Below are 13,664 nucleotides of genomic sequence, written 5' to 3' on the forward strand. Positions count from 1 at the left end.
TACAGCCTTGCATTTTTGTTTTTCTTTGTAACGCTGATCTCTATAATATCTATGTCTTGCTGCTAAGTGGACTTTGGGGCTGATCTCCGGCTAGAGTGCAGTGGTGTGATCTCGGCTCACTGCAACCTCTGCCTCCCAAGTTCCAGTGATTCTCCTGCCTCAGCCTCCCTAGTAGCTGGGATTACGGGCACATGCCACAATGCCTAGCTAATTTTTGTATTTTTAGTAGAGACGGGGTTTCACCATATTGGCCAGGCTGGTCTCGAACTCCTGACCTCAGGTGATCCACCGGCCTCGGCCTCCCAAAGTGTTGGGATTACAGGTGTGAGCCACTGCACCTAGCCTGGCTCCTTTTAATATCACTGTGTATTATTTTCTGGTCATAAGATACTGGCTTCATAATCACAGTGGCATTGGCAGCCCTCATGAGAGCTTTGTAACTGAGACTTGTTGAAATTTCCACCTTGTCAGTTTCTCTTAACCCCCCTCACAAACTCCTTCTTGCTCGATCTTAGGCTGCCTTGGATGCCTACTCATCAGCCTTCATTGCATAAATGACTTACTGCTTCCAAAATATTTCTTAGCTTAATTTTTTTATTTTCCAAAATCTTTCAGTATATTTGATCAAGAATCACATTCCTCTCCAGACTGATGCCCTGAGGATATCTCCTGTATGAGGAGCAACTGCCCAGACCGTCACCCAAGCTCCAGTGCAGGGAGCGAGTATGAAATCCCTCGCTATCCACTTAGAGGAAAAGTGGGCTTCCTAAAACCGTAAAGTCAATGCTTTCAGGAAAGGAGGTCTGCGTGGTTAAGCATAAACACAGTCCATATGCCAGCATTCTGGAAGATTAATGGGGAAAACAGTCCCATTCCTGTCAGACTAGGGGACTCAAAGAAGTTACATTTTTGAAAGAAAAGTTTCAGGGGCCTTGGCATGCTCACCTCAGGCAGTACTCTGATCCACTCCCTTCAGCCTCACTCCGAGCCCCACAATCTGATGACTCCAGGTCCCCAATGTGATGACCATCTGTCAACAAGATGCAGCTTCTAGCGGTCATTAAGAAAAAAGCTGTGAGCTACTAGAATTGCCCAAACGCAAGTTCTGGATCGCCACTTCCTATTGAAAAGTAACGCCTATTTGCCCAAATGCAAATGGTTAACCATGTATATCCTGTAGGGTATTGAGCAATCGTAGGATCCCTGAAATCAAAGTCCAACCAATGGTAAAGTGGTGAGAAAGAGGGAGGCATTGTAGCTCCCCAGAGGAAGACAGCCTTTGTGTGGTTTTCAATTTGCAGCAATGAGTTTGTACCCAAACTTCCATACTCCTTTACCCGATTATCTCCTGGGAGCAAGGAGTGTCTGCAAGCCGACTGGGAAGATTCAGGAATGTTTGGAAGAGGCCGTGTGAGTTAAAGAGCTGGGTCGGGAGCACTTTTGTTTGGAGTCAGTCAGTCCTGGCTCCACCCCGAAAGCTGTGCAGCCACAGAAGGGCCACTGAGCCCCAGCAAGCCTCGGTTTCCTCTTTTAGAAGAAAGACCATGACAGCTCTAACCTCAGAAGGTTCCGAGAAAAAGCCAGGCCCATCCACGGAAGCCCAGGAACAGCGCCTGGAGGAGAGGTGGTTCTCCATGCATATTAGCTATTATTACCGGATACTTTGAGACCAACAGACCAGCCCCTCAATCAAAAGCGGGACACCTAATCTTCATGTGGCACAGAGACATAATCTCTGGGTGACAGTGGGGGTCACTGCCCCATCATTAGACATATCAAGAAAAACAGCTGATGACAAGTCACTCAGAAATTTATTTTTAGATGCAAGTGATTAAAACAATAGAAAACAACCCTAGAATCATAAGGTTATTCACACCTGGGTTGTTGTGAACCACATCTCAGGAAATAACAAAAGTTTTACAGACTAGAGGTTCATGATCAATTCGCAGCCAGGCTGATGGACTCACACTTTCTCCACCTCCCAGTGCACTGTGCCTCCCCACCCCAGGCTGCCCACGAGGCCCCACTGACTGCTGCCCAGATCTGCTCTGTCTTAACCACACCTTATCTGGGTCTCTCCTTCCTGCAGAGCCCCGAGCTCCACATCCCCAAGCCTGAGCGAGCCTGAGAAGCTGGAGTGCACCCCTTGTCATCTCTCTGGGGAGCCAGCTGGACACGGCAGGACCTGTGTTCTGCTCATCCCCACTGGCCATTTTCCTGGGCTTGTACAGGGTCTCCACCAAAGACCCTGCTGGCCCCAGTGGCTTCTCCTTACTGGATAAAAGAAGGGCCTTTTCTATTTGAAGCACTTGCAGACCTATGGTCGTGGGGTCCTTTTGTTTCCATCATTCCTTTCCCTGCCTTACAACAATCCTTCCAAACAAAGCCTCTCCTGACTAAGTCCTGGCTGTTTTCCTCTAACAGAGCTCACAACTTCCTTCACCCTGGGTGACCTGTCCCTCCTCTATCTGAGAGGAGCCCCGGGGCGCTGCTCCCCAGTAGTTCACCCCAACCTGAAACCTGCTTATTATTGGATGGGGAACAAAGCAAGACCCTCCCCTCTGATCTTCCAACCCCTCCCCTGCTACCTCAGCTCCATCCCCTTCTCCTCACTTCCGTTGTGGACATCTCCCCTGAGGCTTCTGCTTCCTGTAGAAGGGCTGCCCATAGGAGAAAGAAACAGGCTGCCGGGGAACACACCCCTCCTGCGTTCTCAGGTGCCCTCTAACACTGCCCTTGGATGGTCTTGCTTAGTGTGAAGGTAAGAAAGTAAGCCCTTTTATAGATGATTAGCCCTGGCAATGCCTGCCTGGAAAGAAAAGAAAGAAAACGAAAAACAGACTGGACTCTGCAGGGGACCAAAAATGAACATTAAGTAACCAGAAATGTAACGTGTTGAACAAAACTGCGTTGTGTGGCCACGCAGAGGGTGAGGGACCCAGGAGGCCCAATGACACCCCCTTCCTTGCAGAGCAAAGAGATTCACTGCCACTGTGGGGGCCCCTTCAGTTAGACTGCACAGAGGCAGGGATCTGGAGGTCTCCAGGAGCGACCTCTTCCCTGCGACACCGTCCCTGCCCCAGAAGGGACGGCAGTGGATGGAGACTGGGACCCTGCTGCTGACTGGCTCCCAGCCTGGACCGGTTGCCTTTTCTTTGAGAGCTGAGGCGGATGCACCACATGGCACTGACCTCTGCAATGCTTCTCATGTCTTTTACCCCATATTCCTTCTGTAGTTCTAAGTCAAATGCAAATTATATGTCACCCTGAGAAAACTGGGACCCATTTGGTTTTTCTCTCTCTAAAAATGCCCCCATATTAAAGATCCTCTTAGATCTCACTCTTATTGAGCCTTCCTCAAGTTTAAAATCACACCGTTCATTTGCATAGACACTGTGAGGCACATGAAAGACCAGAAATGTGGTTTACAGTCACATGTTTCGTAACAATAATTTTCCAGGCAGAAAATTCCACAGTAACATCAAAAGTTCATTCTGAACAAAAGCCAGGGACAGTTTGGTAAATTCAGATAATAGTCATAAGGAGTTGCTTTAAAACTCACATTGAGGCATTTCTAGGAAAGTCATCTGCCTCTGGCTACAACCCTACAGAGGACGCTGTGTACGGTTCAGAATGGGTCACCATGACCGTTTCTCCTTGTGATTGCCTTTAATTCACAAACAGGCCCTGCACACACTGGAGGCCACGGCACACATACTGGAGGCCACAGCACACACACTGGAGGCCACGGCACACACACTGGAGGCCGTGGCACACACACTGGTGGCCACAGCACACACACACTGGAGGCCACGGCACACACACTGGAGGCCACAGCACACACACTGGAGGCCACGGCACACACACTGGAGGCCACGGCACACACTGGAGGCCACAGCACACACACTGGAGGCCACGGCACATACACTGGAGGCCATGGCACACCACATTGTGGACATTGGTCATCTGGGTGTCAGTCATCTTTTGAAATTATCAGCAAAGTTGAAAAGACAGTAAATGCTTTGTTAACCCCTAAAGTAACACTCTGTACAGACTTTGAGGAAGTCTGTGTGGTGAACTGGTTGGGAATTCTTGCTGAGATACCAGGCAACAGCAGTGTCCCACGTGCCAGCCACACGGGGGAGCCCCCCAGCCCAATCGAGCCTTCGGATGACATGGTTCCCACCCATTCTCTGATGGTACCTACAGTGGGGGCCCCAACTGAGAAGCACTCAGCCGAGCCCAGTTGACCCCCAGAGCCACGAGACATTGTAAATAAATCACTGTTAAAGCCACCATGACTCAAGGTGGTGGCTAAGCAGCAATAGATAAGCAGGGCAGCTTTCTACTCTCATTGTGTGCACAAAACTTCTGAAGTAATGAACATGTTTTTAAAAACACAAAACAAATTAAAATAAAAGCCTCATTTGTTTGTTTTTAAAAACCCTCCCCAGGAAAGCCTAGAGTGAGTGCAGGTGCTGGGAGTGGAGGGACAGGAAGAAGAAATCTACAACAGTGACAGTGGGCAGGCAGCCACAGGCTCACACATTGCAAAAACATAGACCACCGAGCCCAGCAGTGCTTGGATCTGTGTTATGTGGTTTGGATCTATATCTTTTTCTCAACAATAAAGTAAAAAAAGGCTACTTAACAAATTATGTCAGCAAATTCTCTAGTGGGGACAAAAACACATTTTATAGGAGGAAGTACAAGCTGTGCTGATACCTTGAATTTTGAAGTTTACAAAGACGTCAAATGGTGTATCCTTCAATGCTCACTGCATATGCTAATACATTCGGGCCTGGAGAGACACTCTGTGTTATTCTATCCGATAAAGTAGCTGGCCTGAAAATTACTCTCCCAAATAGCCAGGAGAACACCTGTTATAAATTATTTTTCAGATACAAATCATTTGTTCAGATAATTACTGTGTACAGCACACAAGGTACAGAAATAGTTAAAAATGTGCCATTTACTTCCGACCTTTCAGGAATTCATATAGTTGGAAAGTTGAGGCCTAAATACATGACAATACAAGCAACATGTGATGCACAGAAAGCCTGTGTGTGATGGATTCGTGAAGAAATGCCACTGGGAGGGTCCAGTTCACAGGAGGGAGCACACAGGAGCCCCTTCAGCTCCAGCCTCCTGGACTTTAGGCTCTTAGTGAAGGGCTGGGACTCAACCAGGAAGGTGATTCAGATCTGACCAGGTAGGCAGGGGGAGGAAGGCAAGTCGGGGACAAAGATCATGAGCCTGGGTAGGGAGGCAGAAAGGCACCAAGGTGGAGAGCAGTGAGGACAGGTGGGGGCACCAGCCCTCAGTGGGGAACTGGGGAGGGTGACTGCAGGACGGGAATGCTGGTGACAATGCAAAGACACAGATGTCTGTGGGCTGTAGAGGGACAGGGAGCAAGTTTACAGTAGGGAGAAGAGCAGGGCACAGGGCAGGTGCACCTTCCTCCTGGCAGCAGCCCTGCCCGACATCACAGAGCAGGGAAGGGAGCCGGGACCACGGGCGTCCAGCATGTGGGGCTGACCCTCGCCATTTCACTCGTTCAGTTTCATTAATCCTCCCTACAAGCCCAGGGGCCCTGAGGTTGTCATGGTCCTCCCTAAGTGACAGATGAGAAAACTGAAACTTGGAGGAAAAACACAGCTTCTTCAAGTTCATACACCAATAAGTTGAGCAGCCAATCTCAAAGCCATGTCATCTGATCCAAAAGTTCATACCTTTCTGGGATACATGTGAAGAGAAAATGATTTGGGGAGACGTTTTGGAAAACATCAGTAAGGAACAAGCAGAAGAGGAATCAAGATGATGCCAAATTTTACATCGGGACAGAAATACGGAAATCAAACTGAAAACTTAGTTTTTATTTACTTTCCACACGGAAGAACAGTTACAGAAACTGGTCTAAGAGGGAAGAAAACGGATGTCATTTGAAGTACCTGGAATGTGAAGAGATTGATGTCTCGTGTAACTGAAAACTCTTGGAGATTCTTGACATGACTTTAGATTCATGTCAAGAATCGAAAGTCACTTTTCAAGTTAACCTCTAGATGTCTGTCTCCTAATCAATACATAAGGATTTTAGATTTGCAAATGATTCATGCGAAGATCAAAGACAAAGTTCATGCCTCACACAGCATTAGGTGCACAGTGACAGCTTTGTGACTATGATGATTGTGGTGGTGGTGGAGGTGGGTTGGAAGTTACCGCTACTGAGTCATAAAGAGGGGCTTAGCAAGAAATGCAGGGACAGTCTCGCATGGAGAGGTTGTAATTAAACTCAGAGATGCAGATGGAACCGCTGGGAAGTTGGGCTCATGTTTACAAAGCAGAAGGACAGACTGAAGTTGGAAAAGAGACACTTCAGAAGCGGCCAGAGGATAGGTCCTAAAATATCAGTACAGTGTCTTTAAAGAGAGAGAGAGACAAAAAAAACCCTGCAGAGTGAAGAATTTGAGGACTGAAAAGTGACCTGTGTGTTTCATCACTACAGTTCTCAGTGCTCTTTGAGACAAAATTTCTTTAAGAATATCCGAGTGAAAGCTTAACTAAAGGGTTTAAGAAGGAAGAATACATTGAGGGAATAGAGACCACGGGGGTGGAAAAGATTTAAGGACTGACAGGGAGACTCAAAAAAGAGAACAGAGGTATGGTGCGCAGCAAACACAGGTGAAAGGTTATTTCGTTAACTGTGAAAACAAGCAGGTAACACCTTCCCTTTCCCTCAACCCAGATCTCTCCAACACTCTTCTGATGAAGGATGCAGCTGTGGTAGCAGAGATGCGGGGACAGCGGTGGGCGCGGAGGGATGCGGGGACTGGTGAGGAGGGATGTGGGGCTGGGGCGGGGAGGGATGCGGGGACTGGGGCGGGGAGGGATGCGGGGACTGGGGCGGGGAGGGATGCGGGGACTGTGGTGGGTGGGGAGGGATGCGGGGACTGGGGCGCGGAGGGATGCGGGGACTGGGGCGGGGAGGGATGCGGGGACTGGGGCGGGGAGGGATGCGGGGACTGTGGTGGGCGGGGAGGGATGCGGGGACTGTGGTGGGCGGGGAGGGATGCGGGGACTGGGGCGCGGAGGGATGCGGGGACTGTGGTGGGCGGGGAGGGATGCGGGGACTGGGGCGGGGAGGGATGCGGGGACTGTGGTGGGCGGGGAGGGATGCGGGGACTGGGGCGGGGAGGGATGCGGGGACTGTGGTGGGCGGGGAGGGATGCGGGGACTGTGGTGGGCGGGGAGGGATGCGGGGACTGGGGCGCGGAGGGATGCGGGGACTGGGGCGGGGAGGGATGCGGGGACTGTGGTGGGCGGGGAGGGATGCGGGGCTGGGGCGGGGAGGGATGCGGGGCTGGGGCGCGGAGGGATGCGGGGCTGGGGCGCGGAGGGATGCGGGGACTGGGGCGGGGAGGGATGCGGGGACTGGGGCGCGGAGGGATGCGGGGACTGGGGCGGAGGGATGCGGGGACTGGGGCGGAGGGATGCGGGGACTGGGGCGGGGAGGGATGCGGGGACTGGGGCGGGGAGGGATGCGGGGACTGGGGCGGGGAGGGATGCGGGGACTGTGGCGGGGAGGGATGCGGGGACTGTGGCGGGGAGGGATGCGGGGCCTGTGGTGGGGAGGGATAAAGAGGCTGTGGTGGTCGGAGATGCAGCAGTATTCTCGGACACTTTCCATCTGAGCACCCAGAATCTGGTTTTCTAAGAGGGTTTTGTGCTCAGCCCTCGGGAACAGCGCAGAAGTGGACAGGAATCAGTGACAGATGATGGACAGCCCTCCGGCCACAGGAGGACGACAGGAGTCACTCTCCACCCACCACGGGAGGGTAGGGAACCCTCACCCATGGGACGGCTCAACATCTCCTGCAGCATTATCCTCCTGGCTCTTCCTGTTGGACTCCCAGGATTAGGGGGCCAACCCTCCCAGTTTTCCAGAGACTTCCCGGAGAGTAGAAACGTCTGTGCTAAAATCAGGACAGTGCTGCCACAGCAGGAAGGCCGACTACTCTGGGGCTAATGGAAGTGCAGGCATCCAGGATTGGGAGGCGGTCGCCCTTCTCTTCTGCAATGTTAGGGTACCCCTGGGTGCCTCTCTGCTAGGGGGTGGCATAGGCGGGAAGCCCGGACACCTGAGAAAGCAAGAGGGTCAGTGGAAATGAGGGTCGGGGTGGAGCGGGAGACCGCGGGAGCGGCTGCTGTTCGTGTGTGAAGGGTGCCTGCAGGGAGAAATAGCAGCTCTACTCCCAGTTGAAACAAAACAAAAACTCTGGCCAAAAGCCATGCAGGTGGGAGGAGGTGGCTTGGGCTGGGAGGAGGCAGGACACGTCTCCCCGCACGGATCTGCAGCGCTGTGGGCTGAGAGGAGGCCTCAGAGAAAGGCCCAGCTGCCTCTTGTGCCAAAGGAAAGGGTGTCAAGCCAGAAAGGTCAATTTGATCTAAAACAGAAAGCGTCCGGGGTGCTGGAGAGACAGAATTCCCAAGAGGGAGCGAGGGCAGGGAGGCCCCTATGAAAGACTCCAAGGCTCTGGAGAGTTCAGGAAGGAGACGGAGGCATAAGAAAGTGCTCCATCCTGCTCCAGGACAACCTCGGGAATGTTCTCCAGAGACAGAGCCAGGAGTTCAGCATCCTCTCTCCTGATCTCTTCTGGCAGTGGGACCCTGGAGCTTTTCAAGAAAGGAGACACAACAACAATGCTCATCCACACCTGCTGGCGTGCTCCCTCCTGGTGGCAGCTACGGCTTCAGAAATGAATTCCACCTCACCAGTACTCATTCGCTTTATAATACCTGAGGATCTTTGAACTAGGAGGAAAATGGGGAGCTCTTCAGAGCATCCCCCTTGAAAAATTTTCTTTGAGGTCTCAAATTTAAACTTTCAACCCTGACCATGACATTCTAGATACAGCCTCAGTTTTGCAAAATTTTAGCAATAAAAGTGAGAAACTGACACAAGTATGAGAAGAGACATGAAAATCATAATGGTGTTTGTATAAGGAGGTGGAAATATAAGAAATGTAATAATTACAAATTTCTCTTTGGGCTTTCATTTAATAACAAAATAAGTTGATTGTATAATGAAACAATTTCTAAGGAAAACAAAAGGACTAATTATAGTGACTATTATGGATATCACTAATTTTCACTGCTGGAAAAATAACATCTTCTAGATGTTTCCAGATACACTATTGTCTGAGTGCTGCCATAGTCACAATTTCTTTCTGTGTTAGTTTCCAGAACAGTGTACAATACTATTTTGCTTCAAGTGAGATATAGAAAACGGGGAAAAGACACTAGGTTTTCGGACAAGGCACCCTGCTTAAACACCAGGAATGTGGAAAAAGACTTATTGTTGAACCAACAAGACTTTATGATTAATGAAATAGCTCTCGGAAGCTCTGAAACCGACTTCCAGCAGAATCAGGTTTCCTCTGACTTACTTAAAAATCTCGCAATCATATTCCACAAAGTTGTGTTCAACTGCCAGAAAAGACAGGTCCACTCACAGAATGAGGACCACAGAAAGCCTCCTTTGCCATTCTGCAACATCTAGAGCGCACCGGGCACTGGGGTCTGGCTGACGCACTCTCTGACCCACCAGCCAACTTCGGGGTGGACCAGTGAGACCCCCACCTAGCGTCTGAGGAGTGGGCAGCACAGCCCCCGTCAGCCCGCTGCTGTCTTGGAGATGTATGTGGGAGGAGACAGATTCTTGACAGAACCTGAAAAGACTCATTCTGACAAAAAGATCAAAGGAAAATGACTGATTTTATTACGTAGTCTTTTAATTACACTCACAAGGCTGATTTTTCGATTTACTAAAACATCTGTTTGTCTACCAGAAAGAAATCTGAAAGCCACATTCTTTTTAAGTTGGGGACCTCCTATCGAATGATCTTGCCGTTGGATAATCACACAAATTTATGTGTCTAAAGCCTCCTCCCTTGGATCTGTGAAGACATTCTCGCCTCAGGTCCTCATTGGACGCAAATCTAAGGGCCGGGGCCTCCCCTGGGATTCACAGCGCTGCTCAGTGACCCAGATTCAGAGTGCTAATTTCCATTACTGTCTGCCGGGAACAGCCCCACTGACTTATAAACTGCTACAGAAATGAAAAAAGGTGACGTGTGCACAGTGACATCAGAGCCACAGGCTGGTTACAGGCGCCGTCACAGCAAGCCTCGGCCAGGGAGCTCTGCATAGAGAAGAGGGCCCTGTTCATCTCCGTGCCAGGGTTTGAAATTTAGGCCACTCAGTGGCAGTAACCCCTCTGAAATATGAAGTGATGCCTCTGGACTGGGGTTTCCTATGCCTGGAGGAAGGATTTCCAAGTGCACTGTGCTAATGAATTGCCTCTCCTTGGGGTTCAAATGCAGGTTCTGACTGGGTAGACCAGGGCTGGGTCCTGCAGTCCTGTGATTCTGAACTCTTGAGGTCTACCACTGCTCAGAAGACCACCTGGGAGCAGGAGGGAGCTAGACCTTCTCAGCTAAGTCACGTGATTTAAAACCCATCAAACCTCCATCTCCACCAGCCCCTAGGATCTCAGGCAGCTGGTGTGGCAGGAGGTGGGGACGGCACAGGGAGGATGATGTCCTCATAACATGAGCCTAATCAAGGGAAGGTGAGGAGGAAAAGACAGAAGCTGCCAGAGAGACCTCCCACACCCAGCTCTTGGTCTCTGGTGCGGGCTGCCAAAGGGCCCTGCTTTGCATCTTTTTTTTTTTAGATGGAGTCTCACTCTGTCCCCCAGGCTGGAGTGCAGTGGCGCAATCTCAGCTCACTGCAAGCTCTGCCTCCCGGGTTCACGCCATTCTCCTGCCTCAGCCTCCTGAGTAGCTGGGACTACAGGCGCGTGCCACCACGCCCGGCTAGTTTTTTGTATTTTTAGTAGAGATGGGGTTTCACCATGTTAGCAAGGATGGTCTCAATCTCCTGACGTTGTGATCCGCCTGCCTCGGCCTCCCAAACGCCTGGGATTACAGGCGTGAGCCACTGCGCCCGGCCCCTGCTTTGCATCTTGATCCTGTCTGCTGCAATGCGGTTGTCAGAGCCCAGAGCCGCGTCTGTCACGGTTGTGTGATCTGGCCCCTACCCGGGTCATGGCTGGCCAGTCCACCCCACCCCACCATGACAACCTCTGCTCATAAGATCTCCTGTCTGTTTTATCCTGGAACCCCTTCCTTGTCTGCCCTTTCTCCTTTCTTTGTTCCATTTTCCCTTTCTTCATCTATCAATCTTCTCATTCTACCCCCCAAAATAGGAGCGCTTTTAAAAGTAAAGAGGAATGCATGTCTTACCTAGATGCTCCGTCCTCTCTGACAGTCAACTGAACACTGAAGGATGCACTGGCTGTTTACTGTATTTTACTCAGTAACACAGCAATGTCCAACCAACGTTTTGGTCTTGGGGAAGCCTATTCCGAATTAACTTTCAACTGATCATTTTAAACATTTAAAACTTGGGACCTGATGGGTGAAAATATTGCTAAGACATATGATGAGATTTCTGGCTGTCTCCAGGGGAGCTGGGCATTGTCCAACCCTGCCTGGGCCCCATTCGTGGAGCCGCTGGGGACGTGTGCGTTCTCATCTGCAGCAGCACACCAAGTTCCACACTGAGATCCTTCCGATGCTTGGAACTACAGTATCTGCTTCCACATTAAATAGGTTCATGTGAGGTCGACTGAGTTGCCCTCTCTGTGTTTTGGGGTTCTTCCAGCGCACCTCTTGATGGCACCTGGCCATCTGCCATTCCTCATCACTTCCAGCATGCCTGACTCCAGTAGGTGACAGTCCCACGGAATGTGCCACTTCCAATAAGCTCTGCGCTGGGAAACCAAACAGCCCCCTTATCAGAACTGTGCCTAAGATAGGAGCCAGTGTATCTGAATGTGCACCTGAGGGTCTCCCCTGGGAGAAAAGCACACCAGGTTTGGGTACGGGCTTTGTGGTATCTATTTTGGGGCAGAGTCTCTCTGGGTTCATTTCCTCTTTCTCAGGCTGCCTTAGAGGTTGATATTATTAGATAGGAGAGCTCCAGGTAAGTCAGGCCTTAGAGGTTTCAGATGTTTAATTAGGGAAGACATAATGCAAAATTAAAGCAAGTGCCTCTGAGATTGTCATACAAATGGAATCGCAATATTGTTAAATGACATAAATACATTCACCCACAACACAGTGAAACTGATTGTCACTCGTTTATCACTTTCACTTGGGAGACGATGGTATCACTAGAACTCCTTCTGATGCATTGAAGCATCAAGAATTCTCTTGAAGCAGACCCATCCATGTATCCAGGGACACATGTTCCAGACACATCTGTGCATTCCATGGAGCTGGCTCTGGGCTTGTCTGTGTCCCCCCACCACCTCACCCCTACCCCACCTTCGTCAGCACACTGTGGCTCTTTTCTCCCTCCTGGCCTGTCCTCCTCACCTGTGACGCCACCTGCTGCACTTTTTCATCCCAACCTCCCTGCACACAGCCAGCCCCTCCACCAAGCCTTGTTCATGTTAGATCCACCAGCACCCCCTGTTCTGCAGCAGCCACAGCCCCCAGGGTGAGCTCAAAACCTAAGTTTGGGAGGCATGTTCCATTTTGGTTTGTGGGATCTGCATTTCTTCCTTATAGTTATGGTTCATAGAGATGACTGCTCTTTCAAAGGTGGTTGTGGTCTATTAGATCGTTTCCAGTGTCTCTATACTTCTTTCTCTAGTGCTAGTCAAAAGTGGCTTGCAGATGGTATGGAATGTCTTTGTGAGATAGAAAGAACACAGACTAGGATCAGAAAAATCTGCCTCCCAACCCTCCACGGCCATCTTCTGGCTGTGTGACTTTACCTCCCTAACTCTTTAACGTAGCCCAACACCTACCTGCCAGGATTGTCTTCAGAATTATGTAAAATAACACGTACCGAAGTCTCTAGAATAGAACATGTCACATAATAGACTCACCAAAGGTTAGCATCTCTTCTTGCTTTTTGGCATGACTAAAGTAGCCTAAATAAATAAATATTTACAATGCATGACTTGATAACATAAACGTTTATAATATTCTATTACCTCCAAAGCATAAAACAACTACTGAGACAAAAGAAATACAGTATTTTCTAAATTCCAAGACAAAAATAAAAAACTTACCAATAAAGAAGAAGGTGTCTATTCCACAAACCAGCAGCCACAGTTTTTTCTCTTAAATGTCAGACTTTGAAAAGGTTGAGATTTCTGTTCACCAGCGTATACATGTGGGCCCTCTCTTACTGATGACCACAGAGTCCTGGGGACCTTCCTGTGCTCCCAGCCCAGCTCTCCTCTCCGGCCGCACTGCTGCCTCCTTCACCCATACACTGGGTGGTGTGCTGGGCTGCCCTCCTCACCACAAGTTTTATTCCTCAGCACACACTTCAGATCACAGAAAGAAGACAAATAAGGTGGAGGAAGGAAGATGGGTTGATGTAACTAGGTCACTTGGTAATTTCAATTTCAGATGTAAATTTTTCTTTGTTTCAGAATTATTGATCTGTGGAATATTTCTTGATTCTTCTTGGAAATTATGAATTAATTCAAATGATTGTAAAGTTCTCTGAATGCCTCTACAGGTTTCTTAAGAGAATTTTAAAAACCTGAAAATACCATATGACATATGCTTTATGAGTAA

At 49.7% G+C, this 13,664-nt stretch overlaps 1 protein-coding gene across 2 annotated transcripts in view; it reads right to left on the reverse strand.

Moving 5' to 3' along the window:
- Positions 1–13,370, reverse strand: part of CCR6 (C-C motif chemokine receptor 6) — a 28,433-nt gene extending 15,063 nt beyond the window's left edge. The window contains exon 1 of one of the 2 annotated variants that reach the window (XM_073022280.1): positions 13,148–13,370. The gene's annotated coding sequence lies outside the window, so the exon portion shown is untranslated. Of the gene's footprint in view, positions 1–945; positions 1,089–13,147 lie in introns of those variants that run through there. The other variant, XM_008007810.3, reaches the window with a different exon arrangement.
- Between the last annotated feature and the right edge of the window lie 294 nt (positions 13,371–13,664).

This window comes from Chlorocebus sabaeus, chromosome 13 (genome assembly GCF_047675955.1).
Source record: "Chlorocebus sabaeus isolate Y175 chromosome 13, mChlSab1.0.hap1, whole genome shotgun sequence".
NCBI classification, from domain to species: Eukaryota; Metazoa; Chordata; class Mammalia; order Primates; family Cercopithecidae; genus Chlorocebus; species Chlorocebus sabaeus.